Source organism: Castor canadensis, chromosome 8, assembly GCF_047511655.1.
Source record: "Castor canadensis chromosome 8, mCasCan1.hap1v2, whole genome shotgun sequence".
NCBI lineage: Eukaryota > Metazoa > Chordata > Mammalia > Rodentia > Castoridae > Castor > Castor canadensis.
In genome coordinates, this window is record NC_133393.1 from 57,017,181 (window position 1) to 57,041,944 (window position 24,764).

The 24,764-nt window shown below is 44.0% G+C and overlaps 1 pseudogene; it reads right to left on the bottom strand.

Annotated features, from left to right (window-relative positions):
• Positions 1-15,000: 15,000 nt before the first annotated feature.
• Positions 15,001-16,664, bottom strand: LOC109695547 (acyl-protein thioesterase 2-like; annotated as a pseudogene).
• Between the last annotated feature and the right edge of the window lie 8,100 nt (positions 16,665-24,764).

The following is a 24,764-nucleotide window of genomic DNA, read 5'->3' on the forward strand; positions in this document are numbered from 1 at the left end:
AAATAATAGTTATATAGCATGTTAGATGAATTTGTTCGCATAATTTTCCTTGACATTAGATATTCATCACATGCTATGGTATGTAAGCTGCAGTGGACCCCTGCATTAGTCGTGGCCTTCATTACACCTAACCAAGTAGCCATAGCTAAGAATTCAACCTTTCCAGCTGTACAGTATATTTAACCGTCCATCTTGGGGCTGGTTCTAGGACCCTGGTGGATACCAAAACCATGCATCCTCAAGTGCCTTATATAAAATGGCACACTGGGGGCTGGGGAACATGGCTTAAGTGGTAGAGCATTTGCCTCAGCATGTGTGAGGACCTGGGTTCAACTTCCAGCACTAGAGAAAAAGAAAAGGCATCCTGGGCTGAGGACGTGACTCAGTGGTAGAGTGCTTGCCTAGTATTGGCAAGGCCCAGAGTTTGCAGCACCATAAAAATAAATAAGCAAACTGATCAATAAAATGGCATACTGCTTGCGTATAACCTATATGCTTCATCATTATAAATTGTGTCTAGATTACATATCATACCTAATAAAATGTAAGTTCTATGTAAATAGTGAATAAATTGAGAGTAATTACCGCCAGCTCTGCCCACAGGCCGTGCCCTGTGGTTGCCAGGTGAACAAGGAAAGCAGGAGCCAAATAGCTGGGACCTACTCTCTTCCCCCCATCCCCCAGCTGGTGTGGTCATAGAGAGCAGCTCCTCAGCACAGGAGGTCCAGATGTGCACTCCTGCTCATGTGGCTGACATCCGTGGAGGACTGGAAGGTGTCCTCATTTTTATTGAAAAAAAAAATATATATATATACACACAAATGTGTATTGCCCTCCTTTTTTATTATTTTTCTTTTCTGTGATTATTTGCTTTTCTATAGCACTAGGGGGTTGAACTCAGGGCTTTGAGCTTGCTAGGCAGGTGTTCTACCACCTGAGCCACGTCCCCCCCAAAAGAAAACCTCTTTTTCCTTTTAGGTTATTTTTCAGATAGGGTCTCACTTTTTGCCTCCTCCCTATGCCTTCCCCTTTGCTGGGATTACAGATATGAAAGACCACACTGGCTTGTTTTGGTGAGATGGGGCCTTGCTAACTTTGCCTAAGCTGGCCTTGAACCACAATCCTCTCCTGAGTAGCTGTGTTTACAGTGGTATGCCACCATGCCAGGCCCAATTGTTTGCTTTTCCACAGAGACCTTTAAAATCAGACTGGACACTTTAAATATATACATACAAATTTTTATTTCTATTTTTTATGTAATTCCTTTTTTCTATTTCTTTGAATATCTAATTTCTTTGACCTCTTTTGTCCTCTTCCCCCCCACCACACACACATACACACACGCACACACACACACACACACATACACACACACACACATTTTTTGTTTTGTTTTGTTTTTGAGATGGGCTCTTTTCATAAGGCACAATGTGCATGAGACTTGTGCTTTCCCTGCCTCAGCCTCTGGAATGCTGGGAATATAGACATGAGCCACCACACCCAGCTTTTAATATTTAATTTTTACTTCTCTCTTTCCTCCCCCACCATTCTCTCTCCCTCCACTTTAAAAATTCACTTTGTCTTCAATGGATTCTGTGTCTCTCTTATTTTTCCTCATCTTTCCCCTTTCTACAGTTCTTTATTTAGACTTTTCTTTTGGTGGTATGGAGGCTTGAACTCAGGACCTGTACTTGCTAGGCAGCACTCTACCGCATGAGCCAGGCCCCACCGCTTTTTGCTTTATTTTTCAGGTAGGTTCTCTCTTTTTGCTTGGGGCCAGTCTCAAACTATGATCCTCCCATGTCTCACCATTTCACCTGGCACGATTTTCATTGGTTTTGGTCATTTGCTTGTTTGCTGGGCATTTTGTTTTTTGTTTCTTCCTTTCTCACACTTTCCTGTCATTCAGACACAAATCAACAAAGAGACAGCATGATGGTGCACACCTGAAATCCTAGCTACTCAAGGAGGCAGAGATCTGTGGGATTGCAGTTTGAGGCTAACTCCTTAGTGAGTCCCCGTCTCAATCAATAACTGTGTACTGTGGCATGGTCCTGACAACCCAACTGCTCAGGAAGCACAAATAGGAGGATTTCAGTTCTTTCTGCTCTGGCAAAAAGTGAGACACTGTCTGAAAAATAACCTGAAGTAAAAAGGGCTGGGGGTGAGGCAGGAGAACAGGGAAGTATAGTTTGGTCAACTGGGGTTAGATACCGACCAGATAAAATGTCATAAAATTCCTGCCTATGACACACCCCCTTCAGGGGATATCTGGCTGAGAATGTCCTTGGAACCCCCTTTTTGTGGTTAACTCAATAGCCTCTACAAGATGATAGAAAAGAGGATGTTGTGCAGAATGGAAAGCCCTGGAGCTAGCCCATGTGCTGAGGGCTGGGGAGCCTGTCCTCCGATGACCTTTCAAGATACCCCCCTACTTAATACTCCATACATATGGACTGCATCTCATGCATGCAGTTACAACAGAATTTATCATGGGTATGGATGTGCACAGTCAAAAATAAGTTCTGTAACATCCTCCTGTAAATCAAAGCTGCTAATCATAAGAAGGATGTCCCTTCCAGCCCCCTACCCCCACCTCAGCCCCAGCTTCAAGCTTTAACTTACAACTCTGACAGAATTTTCACTCAGGGCCTTGAAATTGTTCACCCAGGTCAGCTCCCATCTGTGGGAGTTGCTCAGAACCCCCTGGATGGTGTGGTTCAAGCCATAAAGCTCCTGTAGCAAGTGCAAGGCCCTGAGTTCAAACCCCAGTACCAGAGTTGGTGACTCAAGCATTAAGAGCACCTGCCTAGCAAGCATGAAGCCCTGAGTCCAAACCCCAGTGCCACCAAAAAATAAGGAAAGAATATTTGTGGTAAGAGTACTGGCCTAGCAAATGCCAGTAATGGGGGGGTGGTGGGGGGAAGGTGGTAAGATGCAGAATAGAGACACACAGCACTTGCCTGCATCTCCACCGATCTGAAATAAACCTCTGGTCCCTGCTCTAGGGAGAGGCTAGTGGCAAGGAAGTCACCAAGGAGGGCAATAGTAAACTAGGCAGAGAACAGGGGAAGACGAAAAATACAGAACTTAAGGTTTATAAAAGAAACCTAACAGAGTTAGGCTAAGCAAAACTGAAGGGAACAGGAAGAATCCTCCCTAGTTGGTCTACAGACAAAAGAGAAAGGAAACCTTTCTTGGGAGACCCCACAGGTGCACAAGCTGGGTTCCCACAGCTGGCACTGTGCAAAACAATCTTTAAGATGGAAGACCTGCATCCTGTGCAGCAAGCAGACTCCAGAGAAGGGGCTCTGGTCTCCCTAGCTCACTGGGCATCATCTCAGGAGAGGTCTTAAAGATAGACGTCTTGGTGGGGAAGCAGAATACCCTGCAGTTTTCCACCTCCAAACCCCAAAGCCACCCCAACCTCCTGATAAGCAAACTGTGAACCCATAAAACTGGTCAGGACTGGGACTCAAATTGACTATAGAACTATCTGGTGGAGAACGCAAACTGCTGCTGCCTGAAGTGTGTGGGACCTGGCACAAGTCAAGTGGGCAAGGAGTTGGGGCTGGTGGGAATCATGAGTGCCGGTAGCCAGAGCCACCATGGGGAGTGACCTTAAGGCAGCACTGCCTCCTCCAGCTCCATGTGCCATCTGGTGGGAGTCAGTGGAGAGCAAATTGGGAGTTGGCATGCACCACAGTGATGTGGGAATTGCAGGAGCTGAGCAGAGAGTCCTGTTTGATAATTTCCACCAGTCAGTGGGGCGGAGCCTGGAGCCATCTGGAAGGCCAGGCTGCAGGAAGCCAGGAGGGGAACAGCTGTTTGCAAAGTAGCAGGAAACACACACACAAAAAAAAAAAAAAAAAACTCTATCTGCCAATAACATACTGAGAAAGAAATTAGGAAAACAATCCCATTCACAATAGTCTCCAAAAAAAGTAAAAGAAAATACTTAGGAATTAACCTAAATAAGGGGGTGAAAGACTGCTGCAATGAAATATAAAGCACTGAAGAAACAGAAGACACTAAAAGATGGGAAAACTTCCCATGCTTATGGATTGGCAGAATCAATATTGTGAAAATGGCTATACTACTGAAAGCAACCTACAGATTCGATGCACCCTATCAAAATTCCAATGATATTCTGCACAGACATTGAAAAATCAATTCTAAGCCAGGTGCCTGTGGTTCACAACTATAATCCTAGCTACTCAGGAGGCAGACATCAGGAAGATCGTGATTTGAAGTCAGTTTCAGGCAAATAGTTCACAAGACCCTATCTTGAAAAAAAACCCATCACAAAAATGGCTGGTGGAGTGAATCAAGGTGTAGGCCCTGAGTTCAAATCCCTCCCCCAAAAATATTAAAAATTCATATGGAAACATAAAAACAAAAAACAACAAAAAAACCTCCTAATATCAAAAGCAATCCTGAGCAAAAAGAGCAACTCTGAAGGAATCACAATATGAGACCTCAAATTATACCAGAGACCCAGAGTCATAGTAACAAAAACAGCATGGTTCAGGCACAAAACCAGACACAAAGACCAATGGAATAGGAGACCCAGAAAGAAGCCCAGGGAGCTGGGCTGACATCTGATTTTTTCAAAAGCTTCCAAAACATAAGTTAGAGAAAAGACAGCCTCTTCAGCAAATTGTGCTGGAAGAGCTGGACATCCATGTGATCCCTATCTTTATACAAAAGCAATTCAAACTGAATAAAAAACTTTCATGTTACACCTGAAACTTTGAAACTACTGCAGGAAAACACTTAAAGTTATGGCCGTAGTCAATGATCTGATGAGGGATTAGTATCCAGAAAGACCAAAAAGTTAAAACACCAAAAGAATGAATCATCCAATTAATAAGCGAGCAAATGAATTGAATGGAGTTCTTAAGTCAATAAGTACAAATGGCCAATAAATATGTAAAAAAATGTTCAACCACCCTGTCCCTAAAGGAAATGCAACACTGAGATTCCATCTTACTTCAAGCAGAATGGTTATTGTGAAATCCAACACTGGCAAGAACATAGGGGAAAGTAAGGAATCCTTATACATTGCTGGTTCGACCACTATAGAAATCAGCATAATGGTTCTTCAAAAAATGAAAAACGGATCTTCTATATGATTCATATACCACTTCTGTGTACTTATTCAAAAGAATCGCAGTCAGTGTACAGTAGAGATACCCAGTATTTATCACAGCAATATTCAAAATACTAATGTACCCATGAATGAACAGATAAAATGTGCCATATGTCTACCATGGAGTTTTACTCAACCATAAAGAATGAAATGTTTTCAGGGAAATGGATGGAACTGGAGAGATCATCATGTCACGTGAAACAAGCCATTCTCACAAAGATAAATATTGCATGTTTCCTCTCATATAGAGGCAACATATGGGGGGCAGCGAAAGACATAAAAGGGGTACTACAATGAATGTGGCATGAGAAAAGGAGTGGGAGACAAGAGGAGCTGAGTGTTCTAAATACTTCGTATGCATTTATAGAAATGTTAATTTATACACTTAATATATGCTAATAAAAAAAAAAAAAGCTAGGCATGGTGGCACAGGTAATTCTAGCTATTCAGGAGGCAGAGATCAGGAAGGTGGAGGTGTGAGGCCAGTCCAGGCAAATAGTTCATGAGATCTTGTCTCAAAAATACCCTACAGAAAAGAGGGCTGGAGGAATGGCTCAAGTGGTAGAGTGTGAGGCCCTGAGTTCAAGCCAGTACTGCCCAAACGAACAAATAAATAATTTTTTTAAATGAGAAGAGAAATCAGAGGACCAGGCATGATGGCTGGGAAGTAGAGATAGGAAGTTAATGGTTTGAAGTTAACCTGGGCAAAAAAGCTAGTGAGAATTGGGTGCTGGTGGCTCATGCCTGTAATCCTAGCTACTCAGGATTGAGGTTTGAAGCCAGCATGGGCAAATAGTTTGCGAGATTCTGTCTCGAAAACCCATCACAAAAAAGGGCTGGTGGAGTAGACCCTGAGTTCAAACTCCAGTACTGGGGAAAAAAAAAATCAGTTGTAAATCCATCCAACTCACTCCCCACTTCAGTATCAGCTGTGGTCTTTTTTATTCTGCTCCTGAACCCGGGCTCTGGGTCCTGCTTTTTTTCAGTAGTGAGTTCCATTCCACTGCTACATTAGCATTTTTCTAAGTCAGCAGATGGCAGAAGAATTTTACCCCCAGTGGAGTAGGTTTATCAGCTCTGATAAAGCACTGGCACAGAGAAGAGATGTGTTTTCTATTATGAAGTTGCAAGGAAAAGAAGTTTATGGAAAAAGCAAGTAATCCATGTCTGGAAGATTAGAAGATGCAGGGAAGTTTACTGTTCTAAACAAACAAGGGTTGCTAGCCATAAATGTTAAGAAGAACCTTGTACCAATTCACTCTTTCATCTCAACCCCCCCCCCCCCACACACACACAGAGAAGAACGATGAGCTCAGACAGATAAAGGAAAACAGGAGAAAAAGCAGAAACCCCCATATAGGAGGAGCTGAAGGAAGGCAGTTGAAGCCACTGGTGGCTACAAGCTGGGATACTTACACAGCTTTTGAGGTAGGTGGGACTTGGAAATTATCCTGATAGGTCCTATCATTCTATCCAAAGTAGACCCAATAGTGTGCAAGATCAATCAAAGGATTGCTTTGGAACCTACCTCACCATCTACACATCTGCCCCTCCCTGGGGGGTGGAGATCTGTGATAAGTGGAGGAGATTGGCCCTCCCTAGGGCATGGAGGTCTTTGTTTCATTGTTTCAAGGAGACTCCTTCCTGTTCCTTCCTCCATTGGGCTCACTTCTGCATTCCTAAGGCTGTTTGTTTGGTCCTGTATATCCCAGCACATATACTTATCATTTGACATATAAGTTTTCTCCCAGGCTAGGCCTCCGCAGGTGTTTCCAAAACCCTGAGGTCTATAGATGGAGTTTTTAGCTATTACAGTGTACACATCAAAGTATATTGGCCTTTTGTGGTTGTAAACCTGTGTCTGTCTAATAAGCTCCCCAGTGTTGGTGAAGTTTGGACCTCTAGCCATTGCTCCCATGGGCAATAGATGGGGTTAAAACAGATACACTATCATGCGAGCTCACTGAGTAGCTCAGATGGTGCACATACTTGAGTCACAGTCCAAAGTCTGGGGGTCCCCAGGTAGAGAGCTGACCAAGGTTAGCAAGAAGAATACAGGGAATGGACTAATCCTCAAAGGTGAAATGGGTGACTCCTCAAGCTTCAGCTGTGCATACACTAGTCAGCTTCTAGACTGACTGGAGCAGGGCTGACATCACCTCATCTGTGGTCTCCTGGGAAGCAGAGTCCTGTTGGGGACACACAGGTGTTGTTCGGTAAGTCTGGGTCAGGGATGCACTCCCATTCGAGGAAAGCTAGCTTCACTCATATGTGGTGGATCCAGGGAACAATCTCTGCTATCTTAACTGCGGTGGGGGGTGGGCAAAACAACAACAAAAGGGCCCCTCCAGTGGGGCTTTAGCAGTTGAACATTCTGTTCCTTCACCCAGACAGCATCCCCTGGTTTACAAGGGTGTGTGGGAGTTGTCAGGCCAATGGGGAGTCTCTCTCTTATCCAGCATTGATTTTCGAGAGTCAACTGAGGGCCTGCATCTGCTGTCTCAGGGTGAGGTCACCTATTTCCTTAAGGACTCCTTGAAGGCCCAGGACTAAAGGGGAGTGGGCACCCAAAAAGAATTTCAAAAGGGGAGAGACCCATCTGTTTGGGCAAGGCTATGGGCAGTAACTGATCCCATTGTAGGTGGGTCTCCTGGCATAGTTTTCCCAATTGCAATTTTAGAGTCCTGTTCATATGTTCTACTTTCCCTGAACTCTGGGGTTGGCAAGCAATGTGTAACTTCCAAGTTATTCCTAAGCCCTTAGCCACCAACTGTACCACCTCAGCCATGAAGGCTGGCCCAAGGTCTGATCCAATAAACACAGGTATTCAGAACCAAGGGATGATTTCCTTTAACAGGTACCTGGCCACTTCTTGGGCTTTCTCAGTCCAAGGAGGGAAGGCATCCACCCATCCTGAGAAGGTGCAGACAAACATCAGCAGGTATTTACATCCTCTGGCCTGTGGCATCTCAGTAAAGTCCACAATCAGGTTTTCAAATGGAGTTCTTCCAACACTTTGCACTTGGGGTAGTGCTCTTGGCCCTTGCTGGGGATTGTTTTTGACACACAGACTTCACCTTTCACATACTGTCTTATTTATGCTGGAGAGCTTGGGGACATAAAAATCCTGGGCCAAGCTGGTGTCAAGAGCTGTTCGCCCTCAGTGAGTTTCTTCATGGAACTGCTTGACAAATGTGGGGGCTGGTGATTCTGGAATTGCAATTCGGCCATCAGTAAACTTCCACCATTTGCCTAGTAGAAAGGTAGAAAATTTCCCTCCTCAGTCTTAAACCAAGCCTGTTCTTGTAGTATGTACTGTGGGTCCCATGCAGATAAAAGGCATGGGAACAAGGCAGCTGTCAGTGAGGCTGAGGTTTGCCCTCCTGTGAAGGCTGCTCACTTGGCTTCCCTATTAGCTTTTTGGTTTCCCCGAACAGCTATTGTTTCCCCCTTCTGGTGCCCTCAGCAGTGCATGACTGCTACTTGCTTAGGGGCCCATATGGCTTCTAACAATTCCAGAATTTATTGTCCATATTTAACATTTTTTCTTCCCAATTATGTGCCCCCTTCTTTATATAGGGCTCCAGGGACATGAATGGTAATAAAGTCATATTTAGAGTCCATATAGATGTTTACCCGCACTTGGGCAGGGAGCTGGAGCACCTGTGTGAGAGCAATGAACTCAGCCTTTTGTACCAAGGTCCCAACCAGCAGTGGATGTTCTTCAACGACAGCGTCCAGAATCACTACTGCATATCCAGCAAAACATGTGCTGCCCTGGACAAAGCCACTGCCATCTGTGAAATATTCAACATCTGGATGACTGATGAGCTGATGGGTCAAGTCCAGCTGGCTGGAGAACACTCATCCATAACCTCTACACAGTGATGCTCCAGGGGTCCTGAATCAACTGGCAATAGGATGGCTGGGTTTAGAGTCTTATCAACCTCTAGTCGATACACAGGTTTTCACATAACATGCTTTGATATCTGATCATTTGGGAGTTTGTCAGCCAATAATTTCTTTTATATTCCATAAGAGTCAAAACAGAGTAGAGAACTTGGACCATGAGTTCTTGCCCCAAAGTAAGTTTGTCTGCCTCAGCCACCAAAATGGCAGTGGCCACCAGGGTGTGCAGGCAGGGCAGCCAGCCTCAGGAAACTGCACCAAGTTGCTTTGATAAACAGGCCACTGGGTGGTGCCAGGAACCTAGCAGCTGGGTCAAGACTCCCACAGCTGTTCCCAGTCTTTCATGTACATATAGGAAGAAGGCCTTCATCACATCTGGCAAGCACAAAGCAGGGGCATTTGTGAGTGCCCTCTTAATTTCTTTAAAGGCCTTTTCTTACTCCTCTCCCATACCATGGTTTCCTGTTCTCCCCTCTTTATGGCTTCATAAAGTGGTTTTGCCAAGAGAGAGTAATTGGGGTGTCCAGATCCAGCAGAAACCTGCAGCCCCTAGAAATTCTCTAATCTGTTGTGTCTTAGGGGCTGGAATAGAACAAACAACCTGTTTCCTCTCAGGGAATGTTGTCTTTGTGACAGTTGAAACCTGAGGTGACAGTATCCTGGCAAATCTGAGCTTTCTTTTGGGAAACCTTATATCCTGCCTTCCACAAAAGGGAGAGAAGGAGGAAAGTTCCTTCCATACAATCCTCCTGAGTTGGTCCAGCCAACGGAAGGTCAGCTACATACTAGAGAAGTGTGCAGTCATGTTGGTCAACTGAAAAATTCTTTAGGTCAGATGCCAGGGCAGTCCCGAAGATAGTGGGAGAGTTTTTGAAACCCTGTGGCAACCGATTCCAAGTCAATTGTTCCTTCTCTCTAGTACTAGAACTTTTCCATTGGAAGACAAAAATGGGTTGACTTGGTGGGGCCAGGCAGATGCAAAAAAATTGTGTCCTTAAGGTGCAGGCAGGTAAAGAACTTTGCCTCAGCTGGGATAAGGCCCAAAAGTGTGTTTGGGTTTGGGACCACACGGTGTAGAGTGACAGTTTCTGAGTTAACTGCTAGAAGGTCCTGGACTGGCCTAAAGTCTTTAGTCCCTAGTTTTTGAACAGGCAGTAAGGGAGTGTTCCAGGGAGACTGACAAGGCCAAAGGATCCCATACCTTAGGAGTCTCACAGGCTGCTTTTTGATCCCAATTTGGGCCTTGCAAGGAACGTAGTATTGCCTCTGGCTAATAGGAATGGCTCCCAGCTTTAATTCTACCACGACTGGAGGTATGTTCTGAGCCAGTCTGAGGGAGTTGTCCTCAGCCCATACTCCTGGAATCTTAAAGGGAAGCTCAGGCATCTCAGGAATCCCTTTCTTAGAGGCACAGAGTCACCATTCCTCCTCCTGAATAACCATGAGAGTTAGAATCTTGGCTTCAGGCCTTCTCAGCTTTAAGGCTGCCATGCCATCAGTCAAAAGTTATCTGTGCCCTTAGTTTACACAAGTCTCTGCCCATCAAGGCCATAGGGCCATCAGGAAGGTAGAGGAACTCATGCCTTACTTCATGCTTTCCAAGATTTTATTTAGAGTCAGAAGAAGCTTTTGGCAGTCTGTCCAAGTGGGCTTGTGAGTTTGGATGATGGATTGCATTAGAGGAATCAGAACTTGAGGCTCTTCCGTGAAGGAAGGAGTATTATGCTTCCAATTTAGGAGATCTGTGGTGGTAAAAGTTTGGTAGACAAATGTCAGCCTTCCTCCTTGTATCTGACCATGCTGGTCATAATATATGCAAAATAGGAGGGGATTAGCTCTCCTCACAGCTGAAAGAGGAGTGTATTACTGCCATTTCTCGGGCTACCTCAGGGGAACAACTTAAAGCCATCATGCTTCTACAAACTCAACAGGCTCAACAACCCCCCACATTGTCCCTGGCCAGCAGGAAGTAGCCAGAAGACTGGCCACACCCCTTATCACATATATATAATAAGAAGCCTGAAATGCTAGAATATTGAGAAACATTGGAACAATGCAAACATGGCTACTTCTGATAAAAGAGCCAGAGAAAAGCAACACGTATGGCTGGCTGCCCAGCCCCAATGACCTTCCTGATAATGTCCAGCACCTTCCCCCATTCCCCCTTTGCAGTTTTTCGAATGCCCATCCCCCTCCAACCTCCCTTTTCCCACTGCAGGATGCTTAAAAACCCCAGCCTGTAGGAAAGGTGTGTTCTCGCCCCTCTCAGTGTTACTCTGATGGCTGAGGGTCCCCCTCAGGTCTCCTCTCCCTAATAAAGACCTGCTGTTTATAGAGGTTGCAGAGTCTTTCTTGTTTTCTCTCTCTTGCTTCTTCATTTTCCTTTCAGATGGGATTGCAGACAAATGCCACCACACCCAGTGTCATTGCCATGCTATTTCTTTACATGGACTCTGTAGAAAAATAATGAAACCTGGCCACAATGATCTGACAGTAAAGGTTCAAAATGCATCCTCACAGTGAAGACTCTGAAAGGCAAGACAAAAGTTATTCAGATGGTAGGAATGCCCAACAGAAATATTATAGTGGTGAGTTAGGTGGCAATCCAGTATCTTCTTGCTGGTTTTAGTCCTTTGCTTACAATTAATGTATTTTTAACTTTTTGTGTGTAATTTTTTTTTTTAGAAGTACTGGAGTTAAAATGTAGGGCCTCATGCTTGCTAGGCAGGTGTTCTACCACTTGAGCCAGGCTCCCAGCACTAATGCAATGCTTCTTCTTCTTTTTTTTTTTTTGGTAGTACTGAGGTTTGAACTCAGGGCCTCACACTTGCTAGGCAGGCGCTCTACCACTTAAGCCACTCCACCAGCTGCAATGTTTCTTAAAGGGTGCTCTCTTGCTATGATGGAACTGTGACAGCAATTGGAAATTCAGCTTCTGTGTTTAAAGCTGAAAGAATTGATGCCCACTTTCTGGGAATCTATCCAAAGTAGACACTTACTATGGTGTGCAAGACCTAGCTACATCAAAGGATTGATTTGGACATTACCTCACCATCTACACGTATTAGCTCAAAATGGAGCAAAGACTTTCATGTAAGAACCAAACCTTAAAGCTCTTAGAAGGAAACAGGCAGAAATGTTCATGTCCTTGGATTAGGCAAAGAACTATTTGCTTGAGCTGGTGTTGAACCTCAATCCTCTCAATCTCAGCCTACCAAGTAGCTAGGATTACAGGTGTGAGCCACTGGTGCCTGAGTAGGTGTTCAATAGGTTAGTTGAATTAACTATGGTAGACTCATTTGTAGAAATTAACTTGTTAACATGATAATATGCTCATGATACTGAGTTAAAAAAAAACACTTGCATAGTACTATTTAAGAAATGATGCTCAGGCTGGGTGCAATGGCTCATGCCTATAATTCTAGCTACTCAGGAGGAAGAGATCAGGAGGATTGTGGTTCAAAGCCAGCCTGGGCAAATAGTTCATGAGGCTGTATTTTGAAAAAACCCATCACAAAAAGGGCTGGAGGAGTGGCTCAAGGTGTAGACCCTGAGTTCAAGCCCCAGTCCAGAAAAAAAGAAAAACAGCTATAATTCCAGAGGATTTTTTTTTTTTAATGCAAAGGAAAAGTGATTCTAAGCCCTAACTATGAAATTTCCCTTTCTAGGTCCCTACTCTTACAGGAAGGAAGATAGGGATATGGCTGGAGGTGTGGCTCAGTGGTAGAGTGCCTGCTTTGTGAGTACGAAACCCAGAGTTCAAACCCTAGTCCCACCAAAAAACAAGAGTAATGGACACTAGTGAAAGAATTGGCTAAACTTAAATTTCACAGGAAATTATGAAGGCCTGTGTGTGCTATCTAGACTCTCAGGCTTGTCCAAGGCAGTTTTTCCTCTCAGGAAAACATGGAAATTTAAGTCAAGAAGGGTCTCTTGGTAATAAGGAAATCCATTTAGAAAATGTCATCAAGTAGATACACCTCTCACTGCCAGCCCACTTGCTGCTACTGACTCCTGCTGGCTACTCCTACCTCCCCAGTGCAGGAAGTTAAAAACAAAACCAAAAACTCAACTAGTGTGTTAGGGCAGCACCTGAAAGTGCTGCTGTGAGAGGGCTCCTGGCATTTCCTGCCATTCAACTTTTCAGGTGTTTAAAACAAGGTTGTAAACTCTTCATCCACATTCAAATTTAGCACTTTTTACTGTAGTCCAGAGATTTCATTGTTAAAAGTAACAACACCTTAGGATTGGGAGGAAAAGGAAAATAAGGCTAGACATTTCTGGAACTTGGAATACATTCTCCCACATGATTTTTCTCTTTAAAATGAAAACTTTACACATGAGAATTTTTTGTATATATATGTATTTTTTTAATACTGAAAAATTAAGTTTATGATAATTTATTTTATTTAACACTCTAAGAACTGCCATCAGCAGTTCCAGTACAATTTTGGGGTCAATGGGGAATTCGGGAATCTCGGTGGAGCTGTTAGTGTAGCGAACCTTGTAGGTAAAATACACGCATACTTTTGAAAGAACGTGAGAAGGGATCTCTCTAAAATTCACCTCATTGGTTTCGTTCTCAGCAAACTAACCTGGGCCACTCAGCATGGCTTTGATTGTTCCTGATGTTAGTGCATGTTCTATTTTTACAGTAAATTCGTGACCATCAGAAGATATCAATGTAACATACATGGCATCAGGGCCTTCACAGCCACCATAGGTTTTCTCCTCTCATCCATCATGTTCTTATAAAATTCTGCTTTGGTTCCGCAGGAACTTTAGTGGTTTCTTGTCAGCCCTGCAGCCACCACAGCCCCTACTCCAGGAACACCCCCGCCCACCTCCACCCCCTGGTTTTTTTTTTTGTGGTACTGGGGTTTGAACTCAGGGCCTACACCTTGAGCCACTCCACCAGCCCTTTTTTGTGATGGTTTTTTTTCAAGATAGGGTCTTGTGTACTACTTGCCCAGGGCTGGCTTCAAACCACGATCCTTCTGATCTCTGCCTCCTGCGTAGCTAGGATTACAGGTGTGAGCGATACTTAGGTTTTAAAACAATGTAAACTTTTACCTCATATAAAAATGCATTTTTGAGCTCATGCCTATAATCATAGCTACCTTGGGAGGTTGATATCCAGGAGGACTGAGGATCAAGGCCAGCCTGGGCAAATAATTCACAAGACCTCATCTCCAAAATATCCAGAGCAAAATGGGCTGGAGGGTAGCTCAAGTTGTAGACCTCCCACTTTGTAAGTGGGAAGCACTGAGTTGAAATCCCAGTCCCACCAAATTAAAAAAAATGCATTTTTAAATGAATGATTCATGAGAATTGAACATTTTAAAAGCTCACAGGGGTGGGGTGCTGGTGGCTCATGCCTATAATCCTAGCTACTCGAGAGGCAGAGATCATAAGGACAGAGCCTTAGCAAATAGTTTGAGATATCCTATCTTGAAAATACTCAGCACACAACAGGGTGGCAGAGTGACTCAAGTGGTAAAGTGCCTGTCTAGCAAGCATGAAACCCAGAGATCAAACCCCAGTACCAAACAACAAAAAGAGAAAACTCACAGTAAATTATGACATTATTTTTACTATCAGTCATAGAGAAAATAAGAGACATTTATTAGACTTTAGGAAATTTACATAACCTCTGCTCCTCATTTTTTCTTTTCTTTTTCTTCTTCTTCTTTTTTTTAGTAAGCATTTACTTTAATTTTATCAGAATCCAGGACACTCAAGAAAAACACCAGGTTGGTGGAGGGGCGCAAGTGGTAGAGCCTAGCAAGCACAATCCCAATACCACCAAGAAGGAAAAAAGAAAGAAAAACACCCAAACCCACATGGAGACAGAAGACAAGACACAACTCCTCCCCCATCATCTCCCTTATCCAGAGTAGGGACACAGAAGGGGTAAATCAACAGGACGACCTTGAATCTCAATCCAGCCCTGCAGGCTCCAGGCCTTTGAGAGAGGAGGGCAACTGGGAGGCAGGGCCTGGCCCTCCGAGTGGGGAACCAGCTGAGGCAAAGTCCCAAAAGGACTCCACCTTCTCACCTGCCTGCCCAGGGGCAGGCAGCCACAGCAGCAGGGGCCCAGGGGCCATGGACACATTCATGATTGAGAAGCAGCTGCAGAGAGGCAGGAGAGACACATATTTATCTGGGCAGAATCACTGGGGTAGGGCTCTGAAAGGCCCATGGGCCAAACCCTGAGGTGGCAGGAGGGGGACTAGTGAGTGAGTTCCTGAGTGAATGGGTCAGTGCCTGTGCCCCTTTCTCCCGCTGCCTACAGACCCTCTACTATTGCTCCCAGGGACATCTCCAGGAAAGTAGGGTGAAGAAGCAGCCCACCACAGCTGCAGGCTGCCAGGTGGTTGAGGACAGTAGGGAATGCCTGGTCAGGTCTGGGCTTCCTGCCCCAGAGGCCCATGGAAAGAGGATGAGGTGGGGAAGAGGTGACAGGGGCTTGCTCTAGGGGCTCAGATCCATGATGGTGCCACACTTTCTTGCTAGGTCCCTTGTGCGCTAGGGACTACACTGGGGGCCAGCTACGCTGGTTAGACCAGAGGCAGCAGCTTCTCAAGAAATTCCTTCACAGGGCTGGTGGAGTGGGTCAAAGAAGTAGAGCGCCTGCTTTGCAAGCGTGAAGCCCTGAGTTCAAACCCCAATCCCACCAAAAAAGAAATTCCTTCACAGCTGCCATCTCCTGAGGACAGGAACTGTGTGTGACACCTGGATAGGTCTTGAACTGGTGCCTGGCTGGTGTGACAAGAGACCAGAGTTTCTCAGCCATCAGGGACCCAACCTGTACTGGTACCATGGGGTCCAGCTCCCCATGGCTCTAAAGGATGGCCAGGTCCTTGACACTGCTGTTGGTTGCCTGGGGGAAGTTCTGGAATAGACACAGCAAACAGCTCAATGTCACCATGCCAGCCAGAGGGAAGGGGCAGGTGAGGGTTGTAGAGGGACAGAGCCCTGTGAAAAGCTGCCCAGGACGATCTGATTGGCAGGGATCCCTTTCTTCATCTCATGCTCAATCAAGGCCTTGATGTTCTCTGCTGCCTTCTTGATGCCAGCTTTGTCTTCTGGGTCGTCTGGGCTCAGCCCCATCAGTCAAACGGGGAGAGCATCACCATCTTCATGTTGAATGTTGAGGGGGATCCTGGGTGCAAAGGGACAGATGTACTTGATATGAGGTAGCTGGATGGTAGAGAAGACATCAGCCCAGCTGTGCTCTGTGTCTTCAAGTCCATGTAAAAAAATAGGCCGGTGGCTCAAATCTGTAATCCTAGCTACTCAGGAGGTAGAGATCAGGTGGATCGAGGTTTGAAGACCTGATCACATAGTTTTTGAGGCCCTATCTTAAAAGTATGCAACACATAAAGGGGCCTGTGGAATGGTTCAAGGTGTAGGCCCTGAGTTCAAGTCCCAGTACTGCAACCAAAAAAAAAAATCAGTGCAGCTGTTCCCACTTAGCTCCAGACACAGTGGCAACGTCAGTGAGTAGGGGTGCAGACATGGTGTTACCACAAATACACTGCAGGGCTCCATGCAGTTCAGGCCTTGCTCTCTGGGACTTCCGAGACCACTTGGGCTTCATTTTTTTTCTTTATTACTGGAATTTGGACTCAGGGCCTCATGTTTGCTATGCAGATGCTTTACTGCTCTAGCTACTTCACCAGTCCTCATTTTGTCTTAAAAATGGGAATCACAGGCTGGGATGTAACTCCCTTGCAAAAACAAGGCAAACCAAAGGCTGGAGATGTGGTCAAGTGGTAGAGTGCCCTAGCAAGTGTGAGGCCCTAAATTTAAACCCCAGTACCACCAAAAAATATATAAACATAAATAAATAAATAAGTATATGTATATATATGTGTGTACATAAGTATATGTATATATATACATATATGTGTGTATATACATATACCCCAAATCAATCCAGGATCATGATAAAACCTGTCCTGCTTGGCATCCATCAAGGTCTCAGCTCAGATCTCCATCATAGGACTTGCTGTCAGAGGGAGGAGTGCAGAAGCTGGCAGTGTTGGGATGTTAGCACCCTGGGAGTCACCACCCCCCTCTGAGGGATACCTTGCTTTCTGGGGTAGCCCCAGCTAGAGACAGAGCTTGGTGGGGACAGAGCTGACACTCTGGCCCAGGATGAGACTCCTGTCTGGGCTGATATTCTGAGGACGGCCAAGGCCTTGTCAGATCTGCAGGAGATTGAGGCTTACCCTGCGCGGTCCTGCTTCTGTTCCTTTGTTGTGACAAGTGTCAGATTTGCAGTGTGGTGGGAAGTCCCCTGCCCAAATCTGCCTTTTCCATCTTTTCTCTTTCACAAACAGTGTTTCCCGATAAACCTCTTACACTTCCACCCCATCAACTTCCCGGAGGACCCAACTAACGGATACACTCAGATTTATGATGGTAGATGGAAATCACTAGACAGTGTCTGGCATGCAGCAAGCACTCAATGAAGGTTTAATATCTCAAACTCGTGGGCTCAAGTGACACTCCTCAGCCTCTCAGTGCTGGGATTACGCCTGGCTCCTTTTGAATACTTGTAAGGTTTGCCTTATTTCTTTGGGTGTTTTTTTTTTGTTGTTGTTTCTTTTGTTTTTTGAGACAGGGTCTTGTTATGTAGCCAGGCTGTCCTCAAACTTGCAATCCTCCTGCCTCAGCCTCTGAATGCTAGGATTACTGAAATGTACCACCACACCTGGCGTGTCTTATTTATTTTTGATTTATTTTATTTTCCTCCAGGACATTCATAATAATGCATTCATTTTCATGGCTTTCATAAATCTCCTTGCATAGTTCTTTGTAAATATACATGCTATCAAAAATAAGATCTTGGGAGCTGGGCTTGATGGTGTGTGCCTATTATCCTGGTACTATGGAGGCAGACCAGGAGGATCTCAAGTTCGAGACTAGCCTGAGATCCATAGTGAGACCCTTTCTCAAAAACAAGCTGGTGGAGTGTCTCAAGTGGTAGAGTGCCTGCCCAGCAAGTGTGAGTCCCTGAGTTCAAGCCCCAGTGGAAAAAAACCCCCCAAAACCTAAAAGACCAGCATCTTGGTTAAACCTATAGTGTTATTAGAAAGGTCAAGCTTGATAGCTATTGAATTGGAAGAGATTCAGCCTCACTTAGGATTTTATTTCCAGAAGTAGCAAGGGGAGAGAATGAATGCCACTGTATCAATGCTTTTTAAACTTCTGCTTGAATCATGTTTGCTAATGTCCAGTCTGCACTCAAGGGAGGGGAAGTAGACTACACGTTGCGGCAAAGAATTTATGGCTACTTATTTTTTGCCATCTACAGCACTGGTTTAAGGTACCATGAGTCACATGACTGTGTTTGCAACTCCTCAGAGGGTCACACCTCCTCAGAGGGTCACACCAGTGAAGTCCATCTGCTAGGGCCCCACATTCATGGGTCTTTCCGCACCACTATGCTACCTAGTCACGTTTTAACATAAAGGCGAAAGCTGGAGATTATACAGTTAAATAAGACAAACCCGGTAATTCAAGCATTTAAAAAAAAATCTCCTCTGCAGCCTGAATTATTGGTTTTCCCATTACATCAACCAGACACTGTTAACTGGGCCCTTTGTTTGTCAGGTGTTAGACCTGCAATTTAAATTACCGCCCCTGTTCTTTAGCCCTGTGCGTATAAGCATATCTGTAACCTTGGACAAATACCCAGATTTCCTCTTTTCTCATCATTATATGCATTTTAAAAGATTGTTTTGTTTTAGATTCAGAATAAAGCATTCTATTCACCTGGCAATACCGTTTAATGTTTTCTTCAATAAGTAAAGTAGAAGATATACAATAGCTGCTATGGTGCTATGTCTCTTTCCCGCCCCTCCCAGCCCCCATGGGAGAATTAGTTAGTTTTAGCAAAACAACATGTCATGCTTTAAAAATCTACCAAGATATCCTAGCTACTCGGGAGGCAGAGATCAGGAGGATTGAGGTTCGAAGCCAGCCCGGGCAAATCGCTCACGAGACCCTATCTCGAAAAACCTTTCACAAAAATAGGGCTGGTGGAGTGGCTCAAGGTGAAGGCCCTGAGTTCAAGCCCCAGTACTGCAAAAAAAAAAAAAAAAAAAAAATCTGGCAAGACATATGAAAATATACCCTTCACCAAAGTTCCACTGAGTACAACTGAGTAGCAAAGGTTCTGAGGATCTTGCAATATGACCCTATTGACCTGAAAGAAGGAGCAGATTACCTGCTTCCCATCAGCAGGTTTAAGCTCAACTTTATCCTGGCTTGTGTGAAAAAAGCTTTGAACAGAACAGAGTTAATGTGGTAACCATCAGCCAGAGTAGAAGATTCAATGCAAGTGTATTTCAATTCTCTTAAACAAAATCTTCTTAACATTGGGGTACAGACCCTCTGTGCATGTGTCAAGAATTGGATCCACAAATGATATACATATATAAGGCTATGGCTTTGATTTCCAGCACACACACACACAAAATCACATGACATCAGAGCATATTTTTCCAAAATGTATTTTTAAAACGTAATGAATATATAATTGAATATCATATTCCATTGGATAGATACACCAAGATTTACTTAATCAGCTCCATTGTTGGGTATTATATTTTCAAACTGTTACTATTATAAATATTATTACAATGTCTGTCTTAATACATAAACTTTTTTCTGGCAGTGCTGGGGCCTTGAAAATACTAAGCAAGTGTTCTACCACTAAGCTCCACTCCCAGCCCTTTTTCTTGGGGGGAGGGGTACTGGGGTTTGAACTCAGGGCCTATACCTTGAGTCACCCCACAAGCCCTTTTTTTGTGATGGGTTTTTTTGAGATAGGGTCTTGCAAACTATTTGCCTGGGCTGACTTCAAACTGCGATCCTCCTGATCTGCCTCTTGAGTAGCTAGGATTATAGGTGTGATCCCCCTGTGTCTGGCATCCTTGTTGTTTTGAGACAGGATCATACTCTGTAACTTAGGCTGGCCTTGAACTCACTGTCTGAGTTGTCATGTTTGTTATAATTATTATTTTCAGCTGGTTGTTGCTTTTTGGTTTTATTTGGTTTTATTGATATGCAGATGTTTGAAAGTTTTTTGCAGTCAAATAGATAATAATACTTTTGTGTTTAAACTTTGAATTTCTGTTCCTGTGCAAAGAGAGAAGATGAATGTTCATGTTATAGTTTTTGCTTTGTATAAATTCAGTCTCTTTTAATTTTTGAATTTTACTTTTGAATTGTTATATATTAATAATACAAGGGGATTTCATTGTGATAGTTCATACTTGTGTGCAGTGTACCTTGAACAAGCTCACCCCTCCATTCTAGTTCCATTTCCCACCTCTCTCTTCCTCTCCCTTCCCTCAAAGTGTTTGGTGGGTTTCATCGTGCTGTCTTCGTAGGTATATATGCTGTCTACTTCCATCCTCCTCACCCCCTAGTATCCTTTTCAGAGTCCAGAGTGCTAACCATTACACAATGGAGCCAGGCCCTCAGTATCGTTTTCTTCCCCTTCCCCCTCCCGCTGATTCCCCCTCAGACAGTCTCCTGTATACATTTATGTCCCATTATTGTTATTATTAATCATCATCATCATTTTAGACCTAGGTTTCACAAATGAGTGAGAGCATGCATATTTGGCCTTTTGACCTTGACTTGTCTTGCTCAGCATAATGATCTCCAGTTCCATCCATTTTCCTGCATTTAATTCAGTTTTCCTCTTAGTAATTTTTATATATTAAATCATTTTAAATGATGACTGTGCCTGTGCTCTCTATTTTATTTTCCTAAAAAGTTCTTCTTGTGTTGATTCACTGCTTTAGTTATTATGGCTTTATGTTTTAATAACTAGAAGGACTAGTTGGAAGAATGACCTAAAGAGTAGAAACTCATGGTCTCTCAAAATCACAGAGCTGGCTGGGCACCGGTGGCATAGGTCTGTAATACTAGCTACTTGGGAGGCTGAGATAGGGAGGATCATTGTTGGAGGCCAGCCCAGGCAAATAGTTCATGAGACCCCCTTCTCCAAAATAACCAGAGCAAAATGGACTAGAGGAGTGGCTCAAGCAATAGAGCTCCTGCTTTGCAAGGTTGAAGCCCTGAGTTCAAACCCTAGTACCACCAAAAAAAAGAAAACATACAGCAGAACACAAGCAGATGCCGTTTAAGATGTTCAAGAGTTGAGTGGCCTTTTGCGTAAGGATTTGAAAGAAGGCAAGCTTTCATCAATGTTTGAGGACATCTAGGGAGGTCTATGAAGCAGGCCAGAAAAAAAATTTGACATTCAAAAAGTCAAAGAATTTAAAATACAATCAAGTGTTCTGGAAGCCTGGATGAGAGACAGACGTCATGAGAAAATAGAAGAATGGTGTGATTCAGACCTGAGGATATGAGTGAGTTCTCCCGCATGAACCAAGTTTGGCCAATGAATTATTAGTTGGCTTATTTTCCTATGTGTTTGTCAAGCTGTGGGAAGTTGGAATGCAGAAAGTCGAGTTGTCTGAGCCTGGAGAGCTTCTGTAGGCACACTTTGGAGAACTTAAATTTGTTTTGCTGAGGCTGGATGTGTAGCTCAGTGGTAGAGCACTTGCCTTGTGTTCAAGAGGCCCTGGGTTTCATCCCCCATACTGCAAAAGAAATGAATAAACAAATACAAAAAATAATGTTTTCTTTGTTCATAAGTGTCAGGTTTTCAACTTCTTGAGTCAATTTTGGCCATTATAACTTTTCTGTTAACCATTTAGCTTATTGAAGTAGTTTATTGCATAATTTTTACTTTAAAAAATTTTGGCATATTTTCTTCTTTTTCTCTTCCTCCCTTCCTCCCTCCCTCTCTCCTTCCTTTCTCAGCATCTCCCAGGCTGACCTAAACTGGAGATCCTCCAGCCTCAGCTCCCTGAGTACAGGCCACACCTGGCTCTTTCTCATTTCTTAATTTATCTTTGTGTTTGTACAGGTCAAATTTGATAGGAAGATGCTTATTTCATTTATATTTTTCTCCCCAAACACCTGCTATTGGATTGATCAGTTTAACTGTTTTTATTTTCTTTTAATTTATATCTATTTCCTTTTTTCTTAGGCTTATTTTCCTTATTCTAATTTTGTGGGTTGAATGGAATTTTTTTCTTTTTTGAGACAGGATCTTTCTATATAGCCCAGGCTGGCCTTGAACTCAAGATCCCTTTGCCTCTACCTCTAAAGTGCTGGCATTATAGGTGTGTACCACCATGCCCTGTGATTTTTTTTTTTAAAAGGAAAACTATGTTAACTCATCAGGCTATGAGGTTACCACTGAGGACAGCTTGGCTGTCCCTAAACTAAGCTTTCTATGTATTCTATTTTCTGTCATTATCTTGTAAATAATTTGATGTTATGTTTGTTTTCTCTCCTTGACTACATGTTATTTTATTTTAAAAAATGAAGCTCTGTCTAAGAAAACCACTAGTCTCTCTCTCTTAACTTGTTGTTGTTGTTAACCAGAACAATTCTTTTTGTTTTTTTCCTCCCTAAAAATAGTTTCTCAAAATTATGCCATAGATGAATGCTGGGAACAGTGGAAGTAATTGCACTTATAAGGTCTGGTTCATTTTCACTCCCACATGTCTCAGGTTAAATCAACTGGCTTTGACAAGTAAGTTTTATGACACTTAACATTAATGAAGAGTGCAAAGTGAAAGACTTGAGAGAAGGGATTTTTTTTTATTCTTTGGTGGTACTGGAGTTTGAACTCAGAACCTCATGCTTGCTAGGCAGGCGCTCTACCACCTTAGCCACTCTGCCAGCCCTGAGAAGGGGTATTTTTGACATCAGTTAATTTGTGCAACAGCAATATCTTGGGTTCATTATTATTCATTAGTCAAAGACAGAAATGTAAGCAAAATAGCAATTTCTTTTTTTTTTTTGACAGTTTGAACTAAGGGCCTCACACTTGCTAGGCAGGCGCTCTACCACCTGAGCCACTCTGCCAGCCCTAAAATGGCGATTTCATTTGTCTCAAGCACAAAATAAGCAGTAGAAATGGAGGGGACAAAGGGAGGGGTCACTGGCAGGTGATCGCCAGCGTGAGGAGAGAGCAGCCAGGACCCCAGCTTCCCAGCCTCCACAGCGGTGTGCTGGCCACAAACATAGCCATTGCTGAGCAGGGTGTGGGGTCCAGATCCAGTGTCTCCTGAGACCATCATGTCCTGGGTAGGCCTCTGGGAGTCATGAGAAGTCTGGGCCCTTTTGTGTGACAGAGCCTCACTCTGTTTCCTTTCTTCTATGGCCACACCAGGGTGACAGAACTGGCAGAGATTACTGACCTCTAAAGAAGCAGCCAGCAACATTCACTGAACACCTGCCCTTAAGCACTGTGTTCCTGTGTGCTTGCTCTGAGCTCCATCCTCATCCCACCACACAGCTGAGGAGGTGAACTCAAGAGATCGCCATGGAGAAGGAGTTGTAGAACAGTCTCCTCAACAAGGGGGAGGGAACATCTGTCTTCTTCTCAGTCCCCAAGGAAAGCTCCAGACCCCTATGGGGCTGGCTGTGTACAGCTGTGCCCTCCCTGAGTGCCCAGGTCATGGGTCATGGACTTGAGGAGTGAGGTGATCTCATTCTACTGCTATGGCTCTTTTTTTCTGGCAGTGCTAGGGTTTGAACTCAGGGCCTTACGCTTGCTAGGCAGGCTAAGGCTCCTTTATTGTGGACAGATCAGTGTGTGAAATTTTGAAAGCCACATAACCTCTGGTCTTCATTCTCATTACTTCAAAAGTTAGAGGCTTGTTACTCAAGAGGCAGAAATTGCAAGGCTCAGAAATTAAGGCCAACCTAAGCAAAATGCTAGCAAGACTCCCATCTCAACAAACAAGCCAGGTGTGGTAGTTCATATCTGTAATCCCAGCTAGGTGGGAGGCATAAATAGGAGAATTGTGGTCCCAGGCTGGCTAGAGCAAAAGCTCAAGACCCTACCTCAAAAATAACTTAAGTGACTGGCTGAGTGGCCAAAGTGGTAGATTGCCTGCGTAGCAAGCATGAGGCCCTGAGTTCAAACCCCAGGTACTGCCAAAAGAAAAAAAAAAAAAGAAGAAGAAGAAAAGAAAAGAAGAAGAAAAAAAACTAAAGCAAAAAGCACTGGAGGCATGCCTCAAGTGGTAAAGTGCCTGCCTAGCTTCGAGTTCAAATCCTAGTACTGAAAAAAAAAAAGTTATAGGGTTGAGTTTAATGGTCTCTGACATTCCTTTGGAGTTCCTAGACCAGGAATTTGTTCTAGGAACACAGCCTCCTGACCTCTTTGGTATCCCCTCCCTCGTTAGCATAACAGCCAAGCTATTCTGGAGACTTTGTTCTTGCCAGGTCCTGTGCCAGCACTGACGCCTTGCAAGAATCTCACTCTGTCCCTGTTCTTCATGGGGTTTATCCAGACCACAGGGCCACACAGACCCTGGTCCACCAGCTTTAGAGGTTTTTACTGTTATAACACCACGTTGCATTGGACTCTTAATTCCTGCTTGGCTTTGTTTATTTTGTCCCAGTCTTTACCAAGTCACAAAATTAAACTGAGAACGAGTAGAAAACTTTCAAATTTTAGAAGTCAATGTAAGGGGAAAAATAAAAAGCAAAAGATATAATTCTGTTCAGGATAGTCGAGAGAACAGCGATAATACTAAGTTCCACGGGGCAAAACTTGGAAAGTAGTTGTTTCCTCCCCACCAGCATC